Source organism: Neofelis nebulosa, chromosome 14, assembly GCF_028018385.1.
Source record: "Neofelis nebulosa isolate mNeoNeb1 chromosome 14, mNeoNeb1.pri, whole genome shotgun sequence".
NCBI classification, from domain to species: domain Eukaryota; kingdom Metazoa; phylum Chordata; class Mammalia; order Carnivora; family Felidae; genus Neofelis; species Neofelis nebulosa.
In genome coordinates this window covers 54,762,854-54,786,676 of record NC_080795.1, presented here as the reverse complement: position 1 = coordinate 54,786,676, position 23,823 = coordinate 54,762,854, and the positions used below count along the sequence as shown (strand labels likewise).

Sequence of the window (23,823 nt, the reverse complement as noted above, 5' to 3'; positions counted from 1 at the left end):
GGAGATGTCATGAATGAGTTAGAGGGACGGAAGACTGAAGGAAAGTTTCATTGTGGATATGGCGATGGCGGTGATGGTGGCGGAGGTGGTGAAGGAGGTGGCAGAAGTGACGGTGCAGATGACAGATATGAAGGTGCTCGTAGCAGTGGTGGTCTTGGAGGTGATGAAGATGCTAGAGGGGGCAGAGATAGTGGCGGGAAGATGCTGGTGGCAGTGGGGGCGGTGGTTTAAGTGATGATGCAGGCGGTGATGGTGGTGGTAGTGGCAACAGTAGAGACGGAAATAGTAGTTTTAGATAAAGAAAATAGTTGGGCATGTTTATCTGCCAAGGTGAAAGAACCAGTAAGAGAAAGAGAACAAAGAAACAAAGGATGGAATGGGTCCCAAAGGGAAATAGACAAGGAGGTTAGCGCACAGGTGGAGGAAGCAAACTGCAACACCATCTTCCATAGTCAAGATTCCCAGAATGAATCACCTGCAGCTCTCCAAATGTGTCATGGACTTCTGTGCTGCTCTGCATTAGTACTGGTGCTCTTCTCTTAGCTTAGAACAGCCTTTCTACCTTTTGTCTTCTCTATCTTCTATGTTTTCTTCAAAATAGAATTCTGGATCTATCTCTTCCAGAAAGCCTTTTCTAATCTACTCCCCTAGTTTCACAGGATGCCTGTTCTCTGGGCTTCCATAAGACACCACCCACGGTCCATGACCTCTTCATACTCTGTTGCAATTGTTTAGTCTTCAGGAGAATGTAAGATCCATGAAAGCGAACATTGTATTTCATTAGAATTTTATTACGAATTCAACAAAATTAACATAGCACTACTACTACTACTACCACTAAAAATCCATTGAGCTCTGACCACATGCCAAGCAACAGAGAACAAATTTTAACCCACCTGCTTTTGTGAATAAAGTTTTATTGCAACAGAGTCACATCCATTCAATTTTATATTGTCTATGTCTGCTTTCTCACTACATTGACAAATTGAGTCATTGAGACAGACGAGAACGTACGGTCTGAAAATCCTAAAATGTTCATTACATGACCCTATACAGAGAAAGGTTGCCAGCCCCTGGTTTACCAATAGAAATACAATAGTGAATCAGTCCTTTCTTATGGGAGTCTATACTTCAGTGGGAGATACAGGTAATTATCCCACAATGTGATAGGTTTTTCGAGAGCAGAAATTAAAAGTGCTATTGGAGCACGTAGAATGATTTAATCTAAACTTTGGGGGATCAGGGTTTTTGATCTAGCATCTAGCACTGGCTGGCATACTAGTAGGTGCTTATAAGTGAACTGATTTATGTTGAAGGTAAGAATTCATTTAGGACATGAAATACTTGAGCAAGCAGCTAAGAGATATAGCTGGGACATTATTCCAAAGGACTACTGGTATTTCCACTACAGGACGCTAAACTCCAGTTATCCCATTGTAAAATTAAATTATCCAAATGTTTCATGCTCATATTCTGACTCCAGCTGGGATCTCCCCAATAAGACTCCAGCTGGGATCTCCCCAGCAATAAAAAAGAAAATCTGGTTCTGGGGCCTGAGAGGCTGACTATAACACTTGCTGACAGCAGGGAGACCTATGTAATCTTTATATTGTTCTTACTTCTTTCAGAAGATTTTATTGTGAATTTTTAATGCTAAAGCCTAGCTAAAAAGATGACCTTAATATCTTCTTGGTTTCTCTTTATTTTACACATACACATACATTCATATCAGACTCAATATTATGTCACAAATAATATGTACATCTCTATCTACACATATATACACACAATATGTATATACAACCCCACGTCCTTCATACATACAATGTAATCTCATATCTTTAAGAAATATATGCAAAACTCAAATCTAATACATGCATACTTGTATATAAATTTATCCTACATTAGAGATGGCAAATAGGTTCTACTGAAGGGTCAATGACAATTAATCACAGGGGTTGCCTGTGGCACTGGGTTGAGGAAGTCTGGGAGGGAACTTCTGAGCACATAAGAACAAGAGGTCTATAATTCTTCTTTTTTTTTTTAGAGGACTATAATTCCTTAGTGACACTGGCCGTAGATACCAGAGGTGAAATGGTGGACATGGGTCAACTTATTTGCCACTCCTGACACTCAAGGATCTCACATTCACAAATTTCTTAAATATACTCTTGTCCCAAGCTTACCACATATAAATGGGCAGTGATTGGCTCTCCCAAGACCTGAGGCAGGTGGAAAGTTCTTGATGAAGATGACCTTGATGGAGAAAATAAGAATAATAACTTATATTTTGCAAAGCACTTTACTTATTTCAAAGTATCCCCATGCGTATTATCTCATTGAATCTCTGCAGTTTTATTTATAGATTACAAGGCCCAAGTCAGTAGGGATTAGCAGTTGCTCATCCATGGTCATGTGGAAATTGTGGCAGATACTGAACACAGAGGGTTTGACTCTCAGCTGTGATAACCTTCAGGGACAAAAGTCAGTATCCCAAGTAATTAGGGGTGGCACACTGCTCTGAGGTAAGAGTGATAAAGTGTTACCACACATTATTTTACTCATTCATGTAATCAACAATCATTAAGTTCCTATTGTATATAAGGTGCAATCACTGAGATTATGAAAGTGGTTTGAAAAGTTATTACAAGATGTTCTGAAGAGGGGCACCTGGGTGGCTCAGTCAGTTGAGCATCTGACTCTTCTTAATTTTGGCTCAGGTCATGATTGCACCTTTGGTGAGATGGAGCCTGCGTTGGGCTCTGTGCTGACAGCATGGAGCCTGCTTGGGATTCTCTCTCTCCCTCGTTCCCTGCCCCTCCCCTGCTCGTGCAGGCACATACACTGTCTCAAAATAATTAAACAAACTAAAAAAAAAGACATTTTGAAGAAAAATGTTATAGTACAATACAAGAACTTATTACAGCATTACAAGTATTAAGCCAAATAATCAATGTAATAAATATATAACTATCAGGGCACCTTGGTAGCTCAGATGGTTGAGCATCCAACTCTTGATTTCGGCTCAGGTCACAATCTCACAGTTCTTGAGATAGAGCTCCACTGTTGGCTCTGAGCTGACAGTGTGGAGTCTGCTTGGGATTCTCTCTCTTTCTCTCTCTGCCCCTTCTCCTGCTTCCACACACACATTCTCTCTCTAAAAGCAAAAATGTGTGTGTGTGTGTGTGTGTGTGTGTGTGTGTGTGTGTGTATAACTATCACTTCCCATGGGCCAGGCACTGTGCTAGGTGCCAGAAATACAAATAAGAAAAAAACAATCCCTAATGCTAAGGAACTCACAGGCATTTTATCTTAGTTCCCTAAATTAATGCCCAATCATTCTAATAATCTGAATTCCATACAAATCACCTGGGAAGTGCGTTAAATGTGAGAATTTCATTTATTTGGTTTAGAGTGAGCTCCAGAAATCTGAATTTTTAATAAGCTCCAAAATATCCCTGATGCAAGTACTGGTCCATGCACTTCACTATGAAATGCATTATTAACTCTTTCAAAGAGCCACATAGGCTGCATAAAATGTAGGAACCTGGTTCCTGGTCTGCTGGTCCCCAAAAGAATGAATACTTATAGGGTATTCTTCCATCCAGTCCTCTATGTTCAGTGCCAGTTTAAAGTATTCTGTAAACTGAAAACATTAATTTCCATAAACCTCATCAAGTTGGTGATGATATTCTATACCTATATCTGCTCCTGTATCTGTACCAATGCTGGTGTATATAATCATAATGTGCAAATACACTAGTGCTTTAACATTGTTCAATACCTTCAGAACAACCTTTATAACTATAGCTGAATGGCAATAAAATGCCTTTATCACACCCCTATGCCCCTATATGCATCATCAGCAAGCTGGGGGGAAGCGCTACCCTAATCCTTTCATATCCATATCTTACAAACTTGCTCATTTGCTAGTTATTTTTCCTTTACCAACTACCTTAATAACCTTACCATCCGGATTTACCTTGCATAAAATTGTTAAAGACATTCATTTTAATTTGATATGAACCTACTCCCTTGCATGAAATTATGGCAATATGCATGATTATCTATATTTAAAATTTGTTTAGTGTTTATTTATTTATTTATTTATTTACTTACTTATTTATTTATGTTAACGTTTATTTACTTTTGAGACAGAGAGAGACAGAGCATGAACAGGGGAGGGTCAGAGAGAGAGAGGAGACACAGAATCTGAAACAGGCTCCAGGCTCTGAGCTGTCAGCACAGAGCCCGATGCAGGGCTCGAACTCATGAGCCGTGAGATCATGACCTGAGCCGAAGTCGGACGCTTAACCGACTGAGCCACCCAGGCGCCCCATTGTGTTTATTTATTTTTGAGAGAGAGAGAGAGAGACAGAGTGTGAGTGGGGGGAAAGGCAGAGAGAGAGGGAGACACAGAATCTGAAGCAGGCTCCAGGCTCTGAGCTGTCAGCACAGATCCCAATGCAGGGCTCAGACTCACAAACTGTGAGATCATGACCTGAGCCTAAGTCAGACATTTAACTAACTGAGCCACCCAGGCACCTCATGAGTATCTATATTTTAGCAAACTACTACATTATGTGGCCGTATAATACTATAAAGTTGTTAAAATAACTGTGTAGCAGAATAATTATAGACAAAATCATGTGTGACATTCTGAGGAAAAATTAAATTGCAAAATAGGAAATCCCACTTTAATAGAATATATATACATATATCATACATATGTGTGCATATAAAATACATATATTCATTTCAAATGCAGGAATATTTGTACTAATGTTTCCCTCAGATAATAGGATAATAAGTAATTATCATTTTCTGGGATTTTGCACTTAGATATTTTCTAAATTTTCTACATTGTGCCCAGAGTAAGCTATTATTCAACAAGACAGTACCTTCAGTATGCTTCTATTTTATTTGAAAAGTTATATGGGAATAACATGCACACAAATATGATTAGTATTTATCTTTGAGTGGGAAATTACAAATGATGTTTTTCTTCTTGGTGCTTTTTTCATTTTTTAAATTTTCTATAATATGTATGTATAATTTTACTTTAAAAAATTAAACAGAACTACAAAGAAAATCCAGAGCTGGATAAACAGAAATTATTCTCTAAAGGTAGAACATTAAGTCAGTGTGAAACCTGGATATTTGGGGGTTTAAGGTCCTTTTTTTAATCACAGACTTCACCTTGAGAAACACTATACTTGAAATCAATCTTCTCTAGCCTCATTATTTCTTCCTCTAAAAGACTATTTACCCAAGAACAACTTCCTTTGGCACATTACAGCAACTGTTACCAGAGTAATAAATAACAATTATTGTGAAAGCATTGAAAGAAAAATGTTCTAACACCCCATAAAAATTAAAAAATAAGCAAAATAGGCTGCTAAGATAATTTTGATAAGAAAATCTAAATGGAGTGAAGGTTTTGTATATATGTCTTAACATAGAAATAGGAAGCCATTATCATGTAAGTTCAGCTCAGAAGTTGGGGTTATTTGGACACATAATGTACTAATGAAAATCCATTTCTGCAGAGGAGCTTCTAGTCTCTTCTCATCACAACAGTTACTGAAATGGAATTGAAGCATACATTTGGGCCTTAATAAAAGGAATAACTGTGTGGTCATGAACACTTTCATTTTAAAATGGTAGACATGACTCTAGTCTCAAAATGAGAAAAGATTCCCTACCCCCTTTGACAGGACACTGTTGCTATGGTGACGGTCTGCTACCCTATGGCTGAGCAGCTTTGGGTGGCTTTACTTTGGACAAGCTAAGATGTGTTTGAATCACCTTGCTCACACCACAACCTGACCAAGAAAACACTTTACATCAAAACAAATTAGTCACTTTTTTTTTGAAATCCATGGCTTGGAGGTAAACTACGAGATAAAGACTCTGAAATGTTTATCTCCAGCCTGGACCTCTCCTTTGAGCTTGGACTTCCATTCCATAGCTCCATGCGGATGCCTCATCATTATCTGACATTTAATATGACCAAAACAGAACTAATTATGTCTCCCATCTCCATCATGACCACATCCTGCCCCTTCCACCCCCGTCCACTCAGTTATTCAGACCAAAAGCCTTGGCATTATTACCTCTAACTTCTTTTAAACATTTATCAGTGCCTGCCTGCAGTAATCTTGTTTGTTCACACATCTTTTATCTGACTCTCTCCTTTAGAAAGACTATCAATTATTTCAGGGAAGGAATGCAATCTGTTTTGTTCACCACTGCATTCCCAGCATCTAAAAAAGTGTCAGATTTACAGTGGGTACTCAATAAATATTTACTGCCTGACTATGCCCATTTCTATGATACCACTTTCTTATTTTAGAAGTTTTAACAGTATTTTTAAGGATGTGCTGTGACTGTGGACAATTTATTGGGAGAGGGGGGATTTGTTTCTTCATTTATAAATGGGGAAAATTAATCTATGATTTTCCGATTTATGCTGAAACTTCATGACTCTGTGATCAAAGCTTATTTGACATAAAATATTTCTTGTCCACTCAATTCACTATGTGATTTCCATTAGCTTTTTTCTTACTGACATATATAATAATGTATATGTAATTACAGTTCTCAAAGCACTTTCGTTTCCATTATTTCCTTTGACACCTCAAACTCTTGGAAACTTACATTTATTATTTCTGTTTTATAGATGAATAACTACAAGTTCAGAGAGGGTATATGAGTTGCTCAAATTCACCATGTATCTTATTTCACTAAATCAATTTGTTGATAAATAAAAGTTGTTATCTTGGCTAATACTTTAAATATTTTTATAGTTATGCTATAGACCTAGGAATTATAAAAAATAATCTTTCTGTGAAATATTTTTAAGAAATATTAATCATCATAATTGTGGTTTATGAGAGTGGAACATAGTTTTCAAGTCTTCCAAGGCCTTTGATTAGACTCCAGCCAGCCCTTTCTATAGGAAAAAAGAACATTACTAGCATGATTTAGTTGACTGGACAGAAGATGACCAAATCTACTCCCTGTCCATCCTGCATCTACTATTTTTCCCATTTGACTTATTCCTTTGAGTAAAGGCTTTGCCTCCAGAAAGCCCCTGCAGTAAATAGGAATACAGAATAATAAAAAATACTTGGATTCAGATCCCCACTCCACCATTTACCACCTTTGTGACTGTAAACAAGTCATGGGCCTCTGTTCCTCCATCAGTAAAGTGTACTAAGATTAACTTAAGAAAAGTGTAAAATTAAATTAAATGATGTAAATTGGTGCCAGATATACAGTACAAAGTCAGAGAATGAGAACTCCTTCTCATCCTGGTAACTGGGAGGAGTAACATGTGAATCTAATCACACTTTAACAAACAAGCCTTAAGGAAATGGAAAGAGGAAAAATAAAACCAAGATAGGTTTAGAATTTGGTATTGGGTAAATGTTGCAGAATGACTAAATTAATTACAGACAGGTACTACTAGCTCAACATATTTTGATAAAAGCAGTGAAAAACTTCAAATATTCTTAGCACAAGAAAATTACACTTTAGTCCCAGAAAAGAAAAGCTGGCATTTCTTTGTAAATATTTTAACTGAATTTATTTTCCTGTAAATAAATGGATTGGAGTTTGTTATAGGACCATGTGGTTTCTGGACACCAGTTGAATCCTCCCACCTGTAAGCTGGTTATTTAATATACTCAGGTCTGAAGAAATAAAAAGACAATTTTCTCTAGTCTAATTCAAATCCAGACTCTCAGAAGAAACAACTAGATAAGGGAGAGGATTTTTTTCATTTTAGTAGTCATGAGGAATGTCCTGGCTTGCAAACATATGGGTTTTAAGAAGGACTTGGGTGCCAGACAGAAGAAACAGAGAACTCAGGAACCAAGAAGCGTGATTGATGCAACATCTCAAAGGCATGATTAGATAATCTTTTAAAGTCCTCTTTAAGCTCCAAGATTCTATAAACCTCCCTGTTTAAACCTTCCTTCTAAAATGAATTCTACATAGTTTCTATAATTACACTGGATTCTTGCAAATGTCTGGGAAAGATTGAGTTCAGTAGTTTTTGCTTTGATAACCGTCTACATATTTCTTGTGTTCTTAATTTCAGAAGGTCATCTTATAGAAGATGCATTATGGAAGATGTATATTGACAACGAGTAAGAAACTAAGCTCCTATGGACAAGCATCACATTTTGTTCCACTGGAGGCAGTACTGGGGGACCCATTCCGATGAAAACCATTCCCAATAGGATTTTCCTCTCTTCTCTTGCCACCTTCTAGCCCATGACACTTCCCGCTCAGAAACTTCACATCGGTACCATATCCACCCTTCTCTCATCCCTACTTTACCACTCTTTGTCTCTACCTTCCAATCATCCCATTTTTCCCTCACATCCATGTGCGCGCACACACATTCCCTGTGCTCAGAAGGCTTCAGAATAAAAATGTAGTAATATTTCCTTCCAAATGGGTGGGAATCCCTGTTCTAAAGGAAGCTGTAAACCTGCAAGGGCATGAGACTGGTTATCTTTGACCCAATAGTCCTACATTTCCAGGCACTTTCCAGGTACTTTCCTTTTTATCTTTACAACAATCTTATAAAGAACTAAAAGGGATTCAATGGAAATTATACAGGAATGTCTGATGCAGAGGGCCTGGAAGCCTGGATTATGAGAAGGAAGAGAAAAAAACAAATTCCTGGGACGCTGTCCCAAAAGACCATATGCCAAGCAGGTGAAGGAGACGCTGGTGCAGACAGCAGTTTTGACAAGAAGGCACAGGGGCAGATTTATCTCTGTTGAAGGTCAAAGGAGGCATAAACCACTAGGACCTTGAATGGAGGTGAAAAGGGTGCATACTATGATCTAGTAAAGTCAAGATTTGGCAAAAGAAGATTTCTTTTGTGATGGGGTTCCATTGTGTCATGAACCTTCTTTTTTCATGAAGGAGGGGCTTTCCAAGACTTAGGAAATATAAGAGAGAAGAAATCTTATGAGCCTTATGAGCCTTATGATCAGACAGAAGTAGAAGCGATACCGAAGGAAAATAAGCTGGGACAACAGAATAAGATGTTTCATGCATTTAACATTTGCCAAGTAATGTGAGACTGATGGTTTCAACTGTATTGAGTTCTCTCACACATAAATAGAAGTCTGTTACACTTCAAGCTATGTGTGCTAAACTCTAGTGAATATGGTTGAGAAGGGGAGCCAGGGTAAGGAGAAAACAGTCAGGGTAAGGATTCTTCTGTACAGAAAGCTCTGTTTAGGGGTAAAAATGAAGACTGATCTAAGAGTGAACAAATAACACAACAAGAAACTCACCAGGAAGAGCCCTTAGCCAGACTGTGGTGGCTGCCCTTTGACCCTCAACTAAGGTAAGACAAAATGATGCAATCAGTCTCATCATGAGGCTCTTTAGTAAAGCTGAAAGTCCTAGATGGGGCTACCTGGGGCTCTGGCAATTCTGAGCAAAGAATCTTAACCTAAAGTCAATACAAATTATAGCTATATTGCACTTGCTATAAAGAAGTCTGGAGTGCTTTATTATTATTTTAACCCAATCGCTATTACCTCCGTAGAGTTAGAAAGTGAATAGCCACGTTTATCCCCAGAATCAGGAAATTCAACAGAGACACCTTGTTTAGCAGAGGCGTCCAAGGTCACTGGTGAAGTTGGAAAGAGCTTGTGGCTTCAGGTCCAGTTTTGGGCAGTGTTCTCCTTAGCTGTCCCCAGACAACAGGCTGTGGTCGCGAGAGGAATCTTCCCAGGGAGCGACAGTCTGTCCTAAAGGGCAACTCGGGTCCCCGCTGCGGTTTTCAGTGCTGTGCATCTCCACGCGCGGACAGGGTATTCGTTTTCAGCGGTGAGTGAAGACCGCGAGGCGGACGCCGGCCCCAGACCCGCAGCCGCTCCGGGATCCCCGGCGGGCCCGAGAAGGGGGTTGTGCAAGCAGACGCTCCGGCCCCCCACCGTTTCCCTCTACGGGCGGCGACCCGGAGCCTCTGCAGTGCGCTGCCCCCGCCCCGAGCGGCCCCGGGAAAGAGCCTGCGGCGCAACCCGCTGCTCTCCAGAGACCCGGACGGAGCCCGCGGGTCGCGAGCCCCGGAAGCAGGCCCCCGGTGCCCCCCGCGTGCGGCCCTCACGGCGCCCACGTCGCGGCGCCCCACCTCCCGGAGCCCGCCCTTTCGGTCCCCGCCTTTCTCCCCGCAGCGTCCGCAGCCCCTGCTGCGGCCAAGCAGGCTGCCGAGGCCCAGAGGCCGCGGGCGCCCAGAGCGCGGGCGGCCGAGGCACCACGTGTCCCGCCCGGGCTGGCGCGGGCGGAGCGGGCCGGGCCGGGCTCCCGGAGCCTGAGCGCGCACCGGCGGCGCCGCCGGGTCCTGTGCGCGCCCGACCCCGGCCCAGCCGGGCCCCGGCCTCCCGGGCGCGCGTGGATGCCTCCTCCTGGACGGCGCGATGGGGCCCTTCTGGGAGAGAAAGGGTAAGATTGGGCGTCTGTGCGGGCTCCGTTGCCAGTGCCCGCGGGCACGAGAGGGGCTCTTGGGTCAAATGAGAGCGGAGGACACCCCGGATCCGCATGGGATGAGGTGGGGCGTCAGGGTGCTCGGGAGAGGTCGTGGAAAAGGGGGACTCGCAGCACGCGGATAGAGACCACAGTGGCCCAGTTTGATCATTGAGGTGGTTGGGACAACAGGCAAGGTTGGCCAGGCCATAGGTTTTGGATGCCCCTTTACTCATTGTCCTCGAGAGTGGAGCTTGGAAATGGTGCCTTTTGATAAGGAAGGTTCCTTCAGTAACGAATTGGTGCTATCCCAAAAGAAAGCCTTGGTAGATCTCTCCAAAGACATGGATGGCCCATAGTCCCCAGACGACACTTTCAAGTTTCTGCTTCCTTGGGGATTTTTCATACAGACTATTTGAGGTGAAAAGTGAGGACCGAATATTCATCAATATGTTGTTGAAGGGCACAGCTGATGAGCTCAAATCAGCAGGCTTGAATTTAAGATGAGTAAATTGTAGAGAGGAAGACATCAGTAAGCTTAAAATGGTGCATGAGAAGAGATTCTTAAAGCTTTATATGGAATGAGTCAGTTGGGAAAAACTGCTCTTCTGTTGTTTTTATGTTCTCTAGTGTGGAGCAAGGAGTGACCTCAAGGAAAACAGAAAATTCCACTGCTAGGTTCCTTACAGGTCCTTGAACCCCTGGCCCCAGACCCTGGTTGCAGAAGCAAACAGCAGCTCTGTCTGAATCTCCCATCTCAGAAAAGGGCCGAATTTGAACCCCAAAGTCCAGAATCTTCTACTTAAGTTTTCTGCTGCAGCATTGCCAGCTCAGATACTTGGCCAGGCACATTTTAGGCATCTTTGCTGCTTCTTCCCCAAAGGGTGACCTTGGGAGCAAAGGGAGTCTGGTAATCCCAGTGGCAAGTTTTCTCCACCTGTACATTTGGAGGAACAGTGGCCCCTTGTCCCTTGAGAGATGAGTACAAGTCACATCATGTTTTTATTTGCTTCAGATTTCAGAGCAGCAATATATTATCATAATGCAACTTTTGGTTACTGAGATTGTTTGACAACGACACTATTTTAATGCAGAATACATTGAAATACATTTAATTCTTTTTGAGCTTTACATCTTTAAATCACATTTTCTTAACTTGGTTTGCATTTAATAATCTTTAAAGTGATATCATAATTAAGAGCAATAATCACGAGTTCTTAAATGCTGATGCCCTCCTCCACCCCAAAGTAAAAAGAGTCCGAACCTTCATTTTTATAAATGAGCTATTGAGGCTATAGAGAGTAAGTGAATTGTCCAAGGGCATGACTTACCTAGTGGCAAACTTAGAACTAGCTACTTCCCAATACCCAGTCCTGTGGTTTTCTCATATTTTAGTAAAAATATGTAAGAGATAAGCATAAATGAGTAATTTTATAGATGAGTGCCTGGCAGGTCTTAGAGATGCGGTATAGAGGTCTGTGGTTATAAAGAGGTATCATGAAGGAGATCTTTGTGATGATGGAATAGCTGTGTATCTTGATTGTGATGATGGTTATATGAATCCACATATGTGATAAAATATAGAGCTATACACACACATTGCACTAATGTCAGTCTCCTAGATTTGATATTATGCCATAGTTATGCAAGATACAGTCATTGGGGGGAAACTGGGTGAAGAATATATGGATTTTTGCTGTCTTTGCAACTTCTTATGAATCTATAATTATTTCAGAATAAATAGGTTTATTTTTATTTTATTTTTTTAATTTATTTTGAGAGAGAGAGAGAGCATGTGCATTTGGGAGCCAGGGGAGGGACAGAGAGAGAGGGTGAGAGAGAATCCCAAGCAGGATCCACACTGCCAACACAGATCCCAACTTGGAGACCCAATCCCATGAAACTCGAGATCATAACCTGAGCCAAAATCAAGAGTTAGAAGCCCAAGTGAGTGAGCCATCCAGGTGCCCCTAAAAAGGTCTTTTCAAAGTAATTTTGTAAGTGTTTCAAAATCCAACATTGGCTATTTTGCTAAATCTGAATTGTATACAAAATACCTTGCTTTTTACTGTATATGCCATTTTTAAGTATGTGATACAAACTAATGCCTGAATATTTGCTGATTTGATATTTAAAAAGACCATATACACTCCTAAGGTATTACTGCTTATGCTAGGATATCAGTATATCCTTGGAGATACTAAATAGCATCTTAGCAAGAGATAGTAAATATAGGTAATTTATTTAAAATTTTATAAAATAGGGAGAAAGTGTTGTCTTTAAATAGTTATTGTGCTAAAATAACAGCCAGGTGTTTTTCTTTCTTATTTATTCCTACATGAAAATACTGAGGTCTTAGGTCTACAATTGGTCTTTCCTCCTCTTAGCAGGATGTTTTCTGTGCTTCAAGTGATTGAATGGAGAGATATCACCAAGCAGACGTGATGGGAGGACATAGGCTTCCTTTAGAAAGAATCCGATGCTCATAATGACTTTTCTGTTTGTGGAAATTCAGGAGTGTAAGCTAATTAAAATATCTGAAAAGGTTTTTTGCAGATTTTTAGAGCTACCCTATCGATTTCAGGGTGAAGTTTCTTTTATGGGGTTGGCCACCAATGGCAGAAGCCCTAGAACACATTCTGAAAGGAGATGGAAAACTAAAGCTTCAGTGGTCCTGTAGACTGAGGTTCTCGCAGGTCCTGGCAGAGGAAAGGAACGTTCACGTATGCACACTTCTGACCAAAGAAATACCATTCTCCAGTGGGGGAGGCACTATTTCCAGAACTTCAGTTACTCTAGTACATGTCATAATTTCTACCATTTCTAAATACAAATTGTACTATTGTTTGCTTAATATCACCAAAATTGATATTGATACATTTTTTTTTACTTAGCCTTCATCTAGGCAATAATATCCATGAAATACCAAGTTTTATGTGTGTGTTATATTTCTCCAAATACATAAAAATAAATGTATAAATTTGAAAGAGACCTATCCATGAGCCATTTAAAATCATCCTGGCTCCCACCAGTGGTATATTCAGTGCACCAGGGATGCGGTACAATGGCAAAGCTCCATGAGGTGCCAAGGCGGTGGTGAGGGAAGCACACCTAGCTCCACAGAGCAGCCCGTGATCAGTGGTAGAATGGAGAGAGACTAGGTTGCTTCACGTCCTAATAGCCATTTAAAAATGGCCTTTTATCCCTTCTAGAAAAAAACAGTTTTCGTTAAGCTTTATTTTTTTATTTTTTACACTTATTTATTTTTGAGAGACAGAATGAGAGAGTGCGAGCCAGGGAGGGGCAGAGAGAGGAGACACAGAATCCGAAGCAGTCTCCAGGCTCTGAGCAAGTGGTCACCACAGAGCCCAACACAAGACTTGAACCCATGAGCTGTGAGATCATGACCTGAGCTGAAGTTGGATGCTCAACCAACTGAGCCACCCAAGCACCCCTTCTTAAGCTTTTTAAATTATAAACGATTCCTAAAAGTACTTTCATTTTTTTATTGGAGTGAAGCATCTCAGCAAATATATTTAGCTCTGTAGAAACTAGAATCAATATTTGGTTTTTATTTCTATAATTTATGGTAATGACTATACAAGCTGTGTCTCAGGCTTAATCACCAAGTCATATGTCTGTGGGCTTTTTCAGTCTCTCAGAGTATATTAACTCAGTTTACTTAAACTATAAGGCATTTGATTTGGTATAGAAATCCCTTTAAAAAATGTCCATGGATGAGAAAACCTTCGCATTCTTCAAGTGAAGTTGAAAAACTATATGAGAAAAGATCAGTAGATGAATAAGGAAGAAATATAACAGCATTCCTAAAATTGCTTTCAACTCCTTGTGCTTCTGCTGGTTCCAAAATGAGCTTTTATGACCATCAAACTTAAGTGAGAATATTCACTCACCAGAAAGGAAAAGACCAGTGCCTGGCTGGCTCAGTCAGTAGAGCTGCAACCCTTGATCTCGGGGTTGTGGGTTTGAGCCTCACATTGGGTATAGAGATTACTTAAATATAAAATCTTTCTTTTTAAAAGGAAAAGACAAACATTTACCATAACAACATGTGGCTTACAAAGGCATTCATCAGGGCTGTGATTCTTTTTTATTTAAATAACCTATTTGCAAGTATTAAAAGGATCTGTTGCTTTGTTTTTAACTTTGTTTCTCAAGAAATATTGGCATGCCTCTTGGACCATAGAAAAATATCTTCCTAAAGCTTACCTAACACAAAATCCATATTTGAGAGAAAAGAATGTTCATTCTTTGAGCATGACTAAATTGGTGTAAGGAGAGATTAACTCAGTCACACCCTAAATCCCCCATTTTTTCCTGACGCTTTATTTCAAAAAATCTGAATTATTAACAAAATCAGATTGGATTATTTTTAATATGTGGTAATTTAAAAGCATCTTTTCTTGGGGTGCTTGGCTGGCTCAGTTGATGGAGCATGTGACTCTTAATTTCGGTGTTATAGTCAAGGCCCGTGTTGGATGTCAAAATTGCTTAGATATAAAATATCTTAGATATAGATACTTAGATATAAAACATTTTTAAAAATGTTTTCTTTACCCTATCACCAATACAAATAGAAAGACAAGAAGTTGGAGTAGGACAAATTCATTCATAGGTCTATCACTAGACCACCTCATTTTGGGATTACAGTTGGCCACAGCACAAAGAGACTAAAAAATAAAGACAAGATGTTTTTCCTTAAAGAGGATGATATTGTTGTTGGAACAGTCACTGCTAGATGACGGATGATTTCAACCTCTTCTCTAATTTATTTAAGTTTATGAAAGGCTAATCAAAGATAATATAGGGCATTTGGGCTGAGTCAGCAAAGTATTCACCATGTACGTGCATGTGGAGTGACAATTGTATAGTGAATATTTTAGGAAGAAAATTTAAATGAATGAATAAACGCATTAGGTAACAACACCTGTTTGTCACATTGTAATGTGCTGTTCACCCAAATAATTTCATGTCCCATGCTGAATACATAGGAAAATTCCAGTATAAAATTAACCCACAAAGGGAAACATTCATAGAGTGCCTATATAACTTAATGTCCAAACTGGAGCAAATATAGAATGCAGACTCCATAGAACTGAGATTTTTGTTCCTGTTGTATCCCAGCACCTATAACAACGCTTGGCGATATTAGGTTTTTAGTAAATACTTTCAAATGAATGAGTGAATAAAAGACTAAGTACATATACACACGAACGTATTTACATTTATGAGAAATTATTAGCATTAAATTCAAAATTCAGCCCCAGATTATTCTTCCATATGATTTTGTGAATTGCTAAATCGTAGTTAAGGTGAATACTTCTAGTTTAAGGGCAGTCTATTTCATCATTGGGAAGATCTAACTATCCTAATATTGATTAAATTTGAACACACCTAATTGCAGTATCTCTATTGTCACCCAACCAGAAATTCTCAATAATGATATCATGTGAAACCTTGCCAGATGCCTCACTGGGTTCCATATGTTTTGCCACGTGTCCCAAGTTGGCAGCCTATGAGCCAGATTCAGTCTGCAGATGTATTTTGTTTTAAAAATCAGGGGAGTATTCACTAATAAAAGGTTGCAGTTAGAATTTTTTTAATCAAGAGGATTTATAAAGAAATCCCGGATTTATGATTTCCCTGGAAAATAAATAATACGGTTAGAGTTGAGTATAACCCAGCAGAGCATAATCTCTTTTCTTCGCAGTGCCTATTGCCATTGCATTTGATAGTGCTCTGGCATACTGGGCCACTTAGCTCACTTGTGTTAATTACCTGGATTAAGTAAGCTTCTAAGTTTTTGACTTTTGTCCTAAATATTTTTTTCAGATTTACTAGTCTTAACCCCATCTTTAAAAAAAAAGAAAAATGAACTTAGCTTACCCAAGTTATTCTTTGCAGCCCAAGCTAATTTCTAACTATTACGTTTTGCTTTCCTAAGAACTCACAAGCCATCTTTTTATTAATTTGTGCCAGAATATTGCCTAATATTTTATTTTAGTCTCACCAATGTTTTACAGACTCTTTAATTTTTGAAACTCAAAACTATAGGTTTCCTTTCTAGATTTGTTCCCTCTTGGCATCTCTCCTCATCTCCAAGATTCTTGAAAAACATTAATAGTGTTATAATCCTATTTGTAAATGGTAAGATTATAAAACCTAGAACATAATTTGTCAAATGAACTAAATACCTTCAGAGACACTAGTAGCATCACTTGACTTGAGATTTAGTCTCCTTTGCCAAGTTTTATTCTATCCTTTTTAGTTTGGAAATCATTTTTGCTTGATAGAAAAGCAAAAGAGTAACTACAAAGTTCTATTTTGTATTTTATTTTAGTCACCCATAAATAACAGATAAACTGCAACAAGTAATGATTTTATACTTTTCTTTCTCCAAACATAATTAAAATGAATATTGTTTTCATTTTTTTTTAATGTTTGTTTTTGAGAAAGAGACAGACAGAGACAGAGTGTGAGTAGGGGAAGGGTAGAGAGAGAGGGAGACACAGAATCTGAAGCAGGCTCCAGGCTCTGAGCTGTCAGACAGAGCCTGACACAAGGCTCAAACTCACTGATGGTGAGATCATGATCTGAGCCAAAATCAGAAGCTTAATATTTTTGGAGGTTATAGTTCAAAATTCGATTCTCATCTTCCTGATATTATGACCCATAGTTTTGCTGTATCAAATGTGCCTGGGACCAGAACTTTGGCTTTTTCAATTTTTTACATTAATAGTAATAGTACTTATTATCATCATATTTAACTCAAATTTTAAATGGATTAAATAAATACCACTATTTTGTGTGATACATGGTGATAATGTGAAGGAGAGCTTATAAAATAATGTGTATCTAAATAATGCATATAAAAATATCCTGAATGACCCTCTAAGTTGAATTTGTAATATGAATACAGAAAGGGAAGGAAGTGGCAAGTTATATATTTGTCTGAAACTATGAAATAAAATATGAACTTAATCTCAGAAGTGCACATATTTTCTTATTCCCTGAAGAAAACTGAAAACCTTTGGTGACCCAGTCAAAGACAGTTACCTAAGTTTAAAACCATAAAAATCAATTTAAGTTCAACTTACTAACAGTGAGCATTTCTTTCCCAAGGGCATAGCTGCCATATTTTGTAGTGCAAATGAAGAATGGGGTAGAAGGTAATATTAACCTGTCCTCTGCCTTCTTCTCTGGTTTAACCTGTGCCCAAGGAAACTCAGTTCATAATTTCTTCAATTTCACACCATTAATACGCATTAAGTTAACTCTAAAAGGTATAGTATAATAGTCTGACTGAGTAGGAACCATTAAACCTAATGACACTTAAATGGATTTATCACAATGATGCATGTCTTTAGGAGTGCCATTATGTTTTTCCATAAGATAGAAGGGGTTTAAAAGTATAAACTTTGTATTATCGAGCTGAACATTCTTTTGTATTCATTTGATCCTTAAAACATATTAAAATGGAAGATGGCTACTATGAAGTTATTTCTTACATTTTAACCTAAGGGGAACATTTCCTGTAGATCCCAAGAGTAAGGCTGAGTGCTTCAGTTCCTTTGTCCATGGTGCTGAAATGGGCTTTTCCCTCAGTAGCCCTATGACAGGGCTCAGATGGAGGGGGGAAAGGATTGATGTTTCTCCCAGTTAATGACATATAAGAATACAAATACTGACTTAGAAATGAATGTATTTTTCAACTTTATAATTAGCATATCAATAAAATGTGCACACATTACAAGTTTGTGTATTTGAATAATGTGCATCATGGAGGCTGAATTGGCAAATATTTCTTTTTAACCTATTTGAAGTAGAGCTTGGGAATTTTCGTATTTTACTCCCACACTTCATTATTCATTAGGATATACCAACATCAATAATATTTAACGGTTGTCAATTTCTGTTTTTCCAAAAACTTCATTTTGGATTTTCTTAGGACCATGATAATGCCTTATCTCTTTGATTTGCTTTATATTCCTCCAGTACAGTGAAAAACAGTATTAAAAATGATTTGAAATTAAACTTCTTACTTTAAACATATCATGTTAACACATGAATAAATTACATTGTTAGGGTTTTTTTCTTCTTCATGGCCTTAACTTTTTCATAGCATTTTTTATCCCATTATGCTATGCCTTGATCTATATTTCACTGCCCTAAGGAATTTTTTTTTTCTTTTTACACTACCTGCTTTTATCTGCCAATGAAAATTTTGCACAGTAAGGAGAACAAAGAGGTAAAAAAATTCAAAGACACATCTTTCACTTCCTTAGTGGACATTTACAAGAAGTGGGAAATTTCTTTTCTCAATGTCCCCAGTTTATCTTTTAAAGGAGATGAGATCATGTTAATGTGACCACAGATTTCCAACTGTTCAGATTTACTAGTACACAAGGGAAGTTCCATATCTAGGTCTTAGTTTTTCCCCATCAGGATATTTAAGCTGGAAGCTTTGTCAGGCTGTATCAGTGTTCCCTGAGCAAGCATGAATATAAAGTGTGACTTTAACATTAGCATTCTACTTAGAACAAAGTGGAAGTGCCCAAAAACACCACCTACCAGTACAGATTGCTCTGGTTTCCCTTTAGAGGGTAACCACAGCCATTTTGACTCTTGGGTTCATTTAAACAAGTTTCCAACCATTGACTCCTGAACTGAAGCCTGTTATAACTATATTTGCCTGAGCAGTAATTTTTTTTTTTTTTATTACTTCCCCTTCCCAATAGGTAAGTTTGCTTTTGGTGATGAGGGAGGAATATTTGTTTTGGTAAGGGGTTATATTTTTGTCAGAGATCTGTCAAGGTTAAATTGTGGCTAACTAAACCATATTTTATGAGATGTCACTGATTTTTCCAGAAAAACCTAGTTTTGGAGGCAATTTAAGTTTCCAAGTGAGCATTTAAACAGTGAAGAATTTATACTGCTTGATTTATGATTACTGCAAAAAAAATTTACAAATCATGTGTTACAAAAAAAATTTTTTTAATGTTTATTTATTTTTGAGAGAGGGACAGTGTGAGTGGGGGAGGGGCAGACACACACACACACACACACACACACACACACAAAATCTGAAGCAGACTCCAGGCTCTGAGCAGTCAGCACAGAGCCCAATGTGGGGCTGGAACCCACGAACCATGAGATCATGACCTGAGCAGAAATCTGACACTTAACCGACTGAGCCACCCAGACACCACATATGTTATGAAATTTTAATTTGTCATTTTGTTAGAATGCGGCTCTCCTTTTATCCAACCATGTAAAACTACTTGTGTTCTTCACCATGAGTATCTCTGATCTAGTTGACAAGGAGAAAACTGACTACGGTGGCATGTGGCCATTCCTACACTTGCCAGCTAGATAGCAGTTGAGTGAGTAATTTAGTCTCAGTGAGTTTCTATCCAGAGTTTATTCCAGACTCCACAATTTTATACTGCAGACTTTGCTTTAGAATGTAACTGAAAAATAATGCTCTTGATCTAGAAGCATTTTGACTAAATTATTTTGAATGTGTTATGTTAGTTGTTTTGAGGTTGTATAGATTGAGTGCTTCTGTAGCCTATGACCATTTATACATGTTCCCCTGGTTGAGAATGTTCACAATCAGGACTAAAATGTTCTGTTTGCTGTTAAGTAAAAGTGCTGTATTTTTTATTGCTAAATTATCTAGTATGTAGATTTTCAAAAGTAGCTGCCATGAATTTAACAATTTACAACTTGATGGAGAGTCTTGCAGGTGAATCTGTATTTAAATACAGCTGCTTTCCTGGGGGCTCTGATCCCTGTTGACATTAAGTGAAAGCCCGTTAAACTCCCACCTCAGCAAGGGGGAAAAGGGTTGTTGTCTGGCGCCTTATGGTGCATTCCATTAAGGTGTAGACTGTTGTAGTAAAAGTTCTGAAAGCTATGCCAGAGAGATGGTAATTATTGTTACTATCCGAGGTATCTCATTGCTAGCTAATAACAGAAAGCTATTCCTAATTCCCCACACCCCCTGTTGCCCCTAAGCTCATCTTATTTGAGGTCACATGAGTGAAAGAGCAAAGCAGTTGTAAAAGAACAGTACCTTTGTTGTGGATGGAAACTAAAAATAATGTTTTCTAACCTTAGCTGCACATTACAATCACCTGATGGGTCCCAGGCATCAGTATTTTTTAGTTTCCCAGGGAATTCTAAGATTTACTCAGTGGTTGAGAACCACTGCCTGAGAAGGAATTATTTCCCTGCATGATATTTTAAAGCCTTTTGTCACTGCTCTCCTCTCCACCCCAGACAACAATATCAAATACTAGAGTGATTTATATACTTTTGAGAGAAGTAGGGAGATATCAAAGTTAATCCAACATTCTTGAGTTGCAGGTAATGATGCATGAAATTCATAGGGGTGCAAGTATATTTAGTTTTAACTTGTAAAACAAGATGTTTTATCTAAATGCTGATGTATTTGGAGGCAGGTATGGAAAAGTAAAATGTAAAAGGGTGTTTAATTTTACTCTCCCACGTCTCAGTATATCTATATCTAAAGATAAAAAGTAGAGTGTGAGTTATTCAGCAATGCTTATCACACTTCTCCTGTCCCTGTGATGCATCTCATTCCGGAAGTTTGGGCAACACCCAACCAGTCTCCTCATCTAGAACAAATGACTAGATTACTACTTTACTTAGAGGGTTATTGAAAGAGTTAATGGGATAATGGATGTTTAAATGTCTAGCATGATTTATGCTTGATCTAAGTTAGTTTTCCCCTTCCTTCTTTAGCTGATTAATTTTAATATTAAAACATCCTAAATTTATTTTTTTCAAATATTTATTCCAAATCTGAAATAAAATTTGTCTTAAATTTATTTGACTTAACCATAAAGAATGGTTTTCTTCAGGCAATAGGTATGAAAAAGCTATCATGTCTCATCTATTGTGTTTATTCCTCTTCTGTTTTTTAAAGTGGATTAATTCAGAGCTCTGTGTGGAATATGATGCATTTTTCTTTGTAATTCACTTCAAAATAATTTAAGGAATTCAGAGTAACTAAGAAATCATGCAGAAAATACAAGGTATATTAATTTGCCTAAACATTAAAAATAAGAGAAATGACTAAAAAGCATCCTTATTTCAAATTTAAATAAAGCATTTAAAATTATTTGAGTTCTCTCAAATTTTTTGATTGAAAAGTTCTCAGGGATAAATTTGTATATATTATTTTAAAGTGTCTTAAATTCTCTTAGTTTTATGAACATTGTCATGTATTGACACAAGTTATTTAAAAAGCTTCCAACCCAAATCTTAACTCATATACATGTATATCACTTGCCTCTTTCCAAATACATATTTCTTGCTCTTTTTTTTCTTTGTCTTCCCTAACAGAGATTGAGAGAGAGAGAGAGAGAGAGAGAGAGAGAGAGAGATTTTTCCACAATGTACACTCTAAGATCTTAGCCAATTTAAATGTTGATAACAACTAACTACTGCCAAAGCAATCCACTAAATGCCAAACTGACACATTCTTAATTATACAAAAAAATCCCATTCCCTGTTGGATGCCATGTCCACAGCCCAATTTATTAAGAAAATATTTAAATCATTTTTAATCAGACAACCTCTGGAAATCAAGCTATAAATCTTAATACTGAAGTTACTTATGCTTTTTCTATTTCATTTGAATTCTTGCTAATTTATATTTTGTGTGTAAAGAACCTGATGCTGTACTGTGAACTTAGAGTTAAGACACCTGCCATTGATACTGAGACCCCAGATTCTAAGTTGCTCAACTACGGTTTATTAAATGCACAGCAACCTTAAAATTACTTGTGTTTGTTACATTCTTTCTAATAATGATAACCAACTACATGATAGTTTATTAATGTCAGTAAGTGTTTTTCTAAGAAAATAACTAAGAATCTGTATCAGGTATATGCAGAAACAAGGTGCAGAAAAAGGTTGCTTCTAAAATTCATTTTTATTTCTTAGTTTTATTTTTAATATTTCATTTATGACTGAAATTATATAGGTTGTTCAGGTAAAAATATAATCTGATATTAAGGACAAAGATTTTCCTTCCTATTCTTGAATTATGTAGTATATTTTAGCACTCAGTTTATTGACTCATTTTGACTTCATAAATGGGTTTTTCAAAAAGAGCTAATAAGTTCTTTTTAATTCCAGTGGAGGAGGAATATGCTATCCTCATTTTTATAATGAAATATTTATAAAGTACCCACAGCATCTTCAATGCATATTAATTAGCTCATAGGCCTAAATCAGCTGTACATTCTTTCAAGAAGCATGAGTCCAGTTTATATAAGTAAATAAATAAGTGACATGAGTCCTTCGAAATAAGAGACTGTTTTATTTTCATATTTCAAGAAATAATATTTCTGAAACATAGAATAAAACTAGTTTGAAACTTTTCAAATACTGCAGTTACTCAAAGTATTTTGGGGTAAAGTGCTATTGGCCTAATTCACGTGGCCAAAAATTAAATTCCATTGACACTGGACCCACTGGAGCATTACTATCAGTATATCCCTAGGAAGGCCGTCTGCTGTCTTCTTGTCTTCCCTCCAGCCCTCACTGAAAGAGACCCTTGAGGTTTAGACTGAGTATACTTCTCAGAGGACACATCTGAGAGAATTCTCCATGTGTATATATATATTCCTTCTATCTCTAATGGTATGAATAATGAATAAGAAGCTTATGAAATATGCACTCACATAGCCTTCCTCCCTTTAAAAAAATACTATGCTATACCCATAATGAGGAGAAAACCTAAGAAATCTGAAATAAATTTTGTCTTGAACTTATATGACTTAACCATAAAGAATGCTTTTCTGCATAAAAATTTGAACCCACTCTATCAAAAAGAATTATTATGGGGGGAAAACCAACATTACACATTTGAAGTCAGGAATTTCATACCTAATTACTGTGCTATGAATTGCAAAGAGCAAGTAGCTTCATCTAGAAGATTTATAATTTGAGAGATGCTGTCTTGACCAGTCCTTTAAAAAGAACCTGTAGGTTCTTTTATCTCTTAGAAGTCAAAGAGGAGCAAGTCTATACTGAGATTCCCTTTGATAACCTGCACAAGCTAAGCCAATTTCTGTCTCTCTCCCTCTCTCTCTCTCCCCTCCCCTCCACCCATCTCTGTCTGTCTTTCCTTTCCATAGAGAAAAATAGAAAGAAAAAAAAATATTTTATACCCAGAAAGATATTATATATAAGAAAAGGAAGGATGGAAGAAGGGAGGAAGAAGAAAAGGAAGGAAGGGATCAGGGTTGTTTGGTAAAAACTGAT

General features: G+C 37.9%; 1 protein-coding gene and 1 long non-coding RNA gene across 4 annotated transcripts in view; one reads left to right on the top strand and one right to left on the bottom strand.

Moving 5' to 3' along the window:
* LOC131494450 (uncharacterized) overlaps nucleotides 1-9,747 on the bottom strand; it is a 48,237-nt gene extending 38,490 nt beyond the window's left edge. Inside the window, exons 1-2 of one of the 2 annotated variants that reach the window (XR_009253408.1) lie at nucleotides 9,638-9,747; nucleotides 2,187-2,256 (exon numbers count right to left, since the gene is read on the bottom strand). This is a non-coding gene — a long non-coding RNA (uncharacterized LOC131494450). Of the gene's footprint in view, nucleotides 1-2,186; nucleotides 2,257-9,572 lie in introns of both variants that reach the window. The other variant, XR_009253409.1, reaches the window with a different exon arrangement.
* The window catches only part of SYBU (syntabulin), a 112,716-nt gene continuing 98,636 nt past the window's right edge, over nucleotides 9,744-23,823 (top strand). The window contains exon 1 of one of the 2 annotated variants that reach the window (XM_058698859.1): nucleotides 9,744-9,864. The gene's annotated coding sequence lies outside the window, so the exon portion shown is untranslated. Of the gene's footprint in view, nucleotides 9,865-10,100; nucleotides 10,480-23,823 lie in introns of those variants that run through there. The other variant, XM_058698856.1, reaches the window with a different exon arrangement.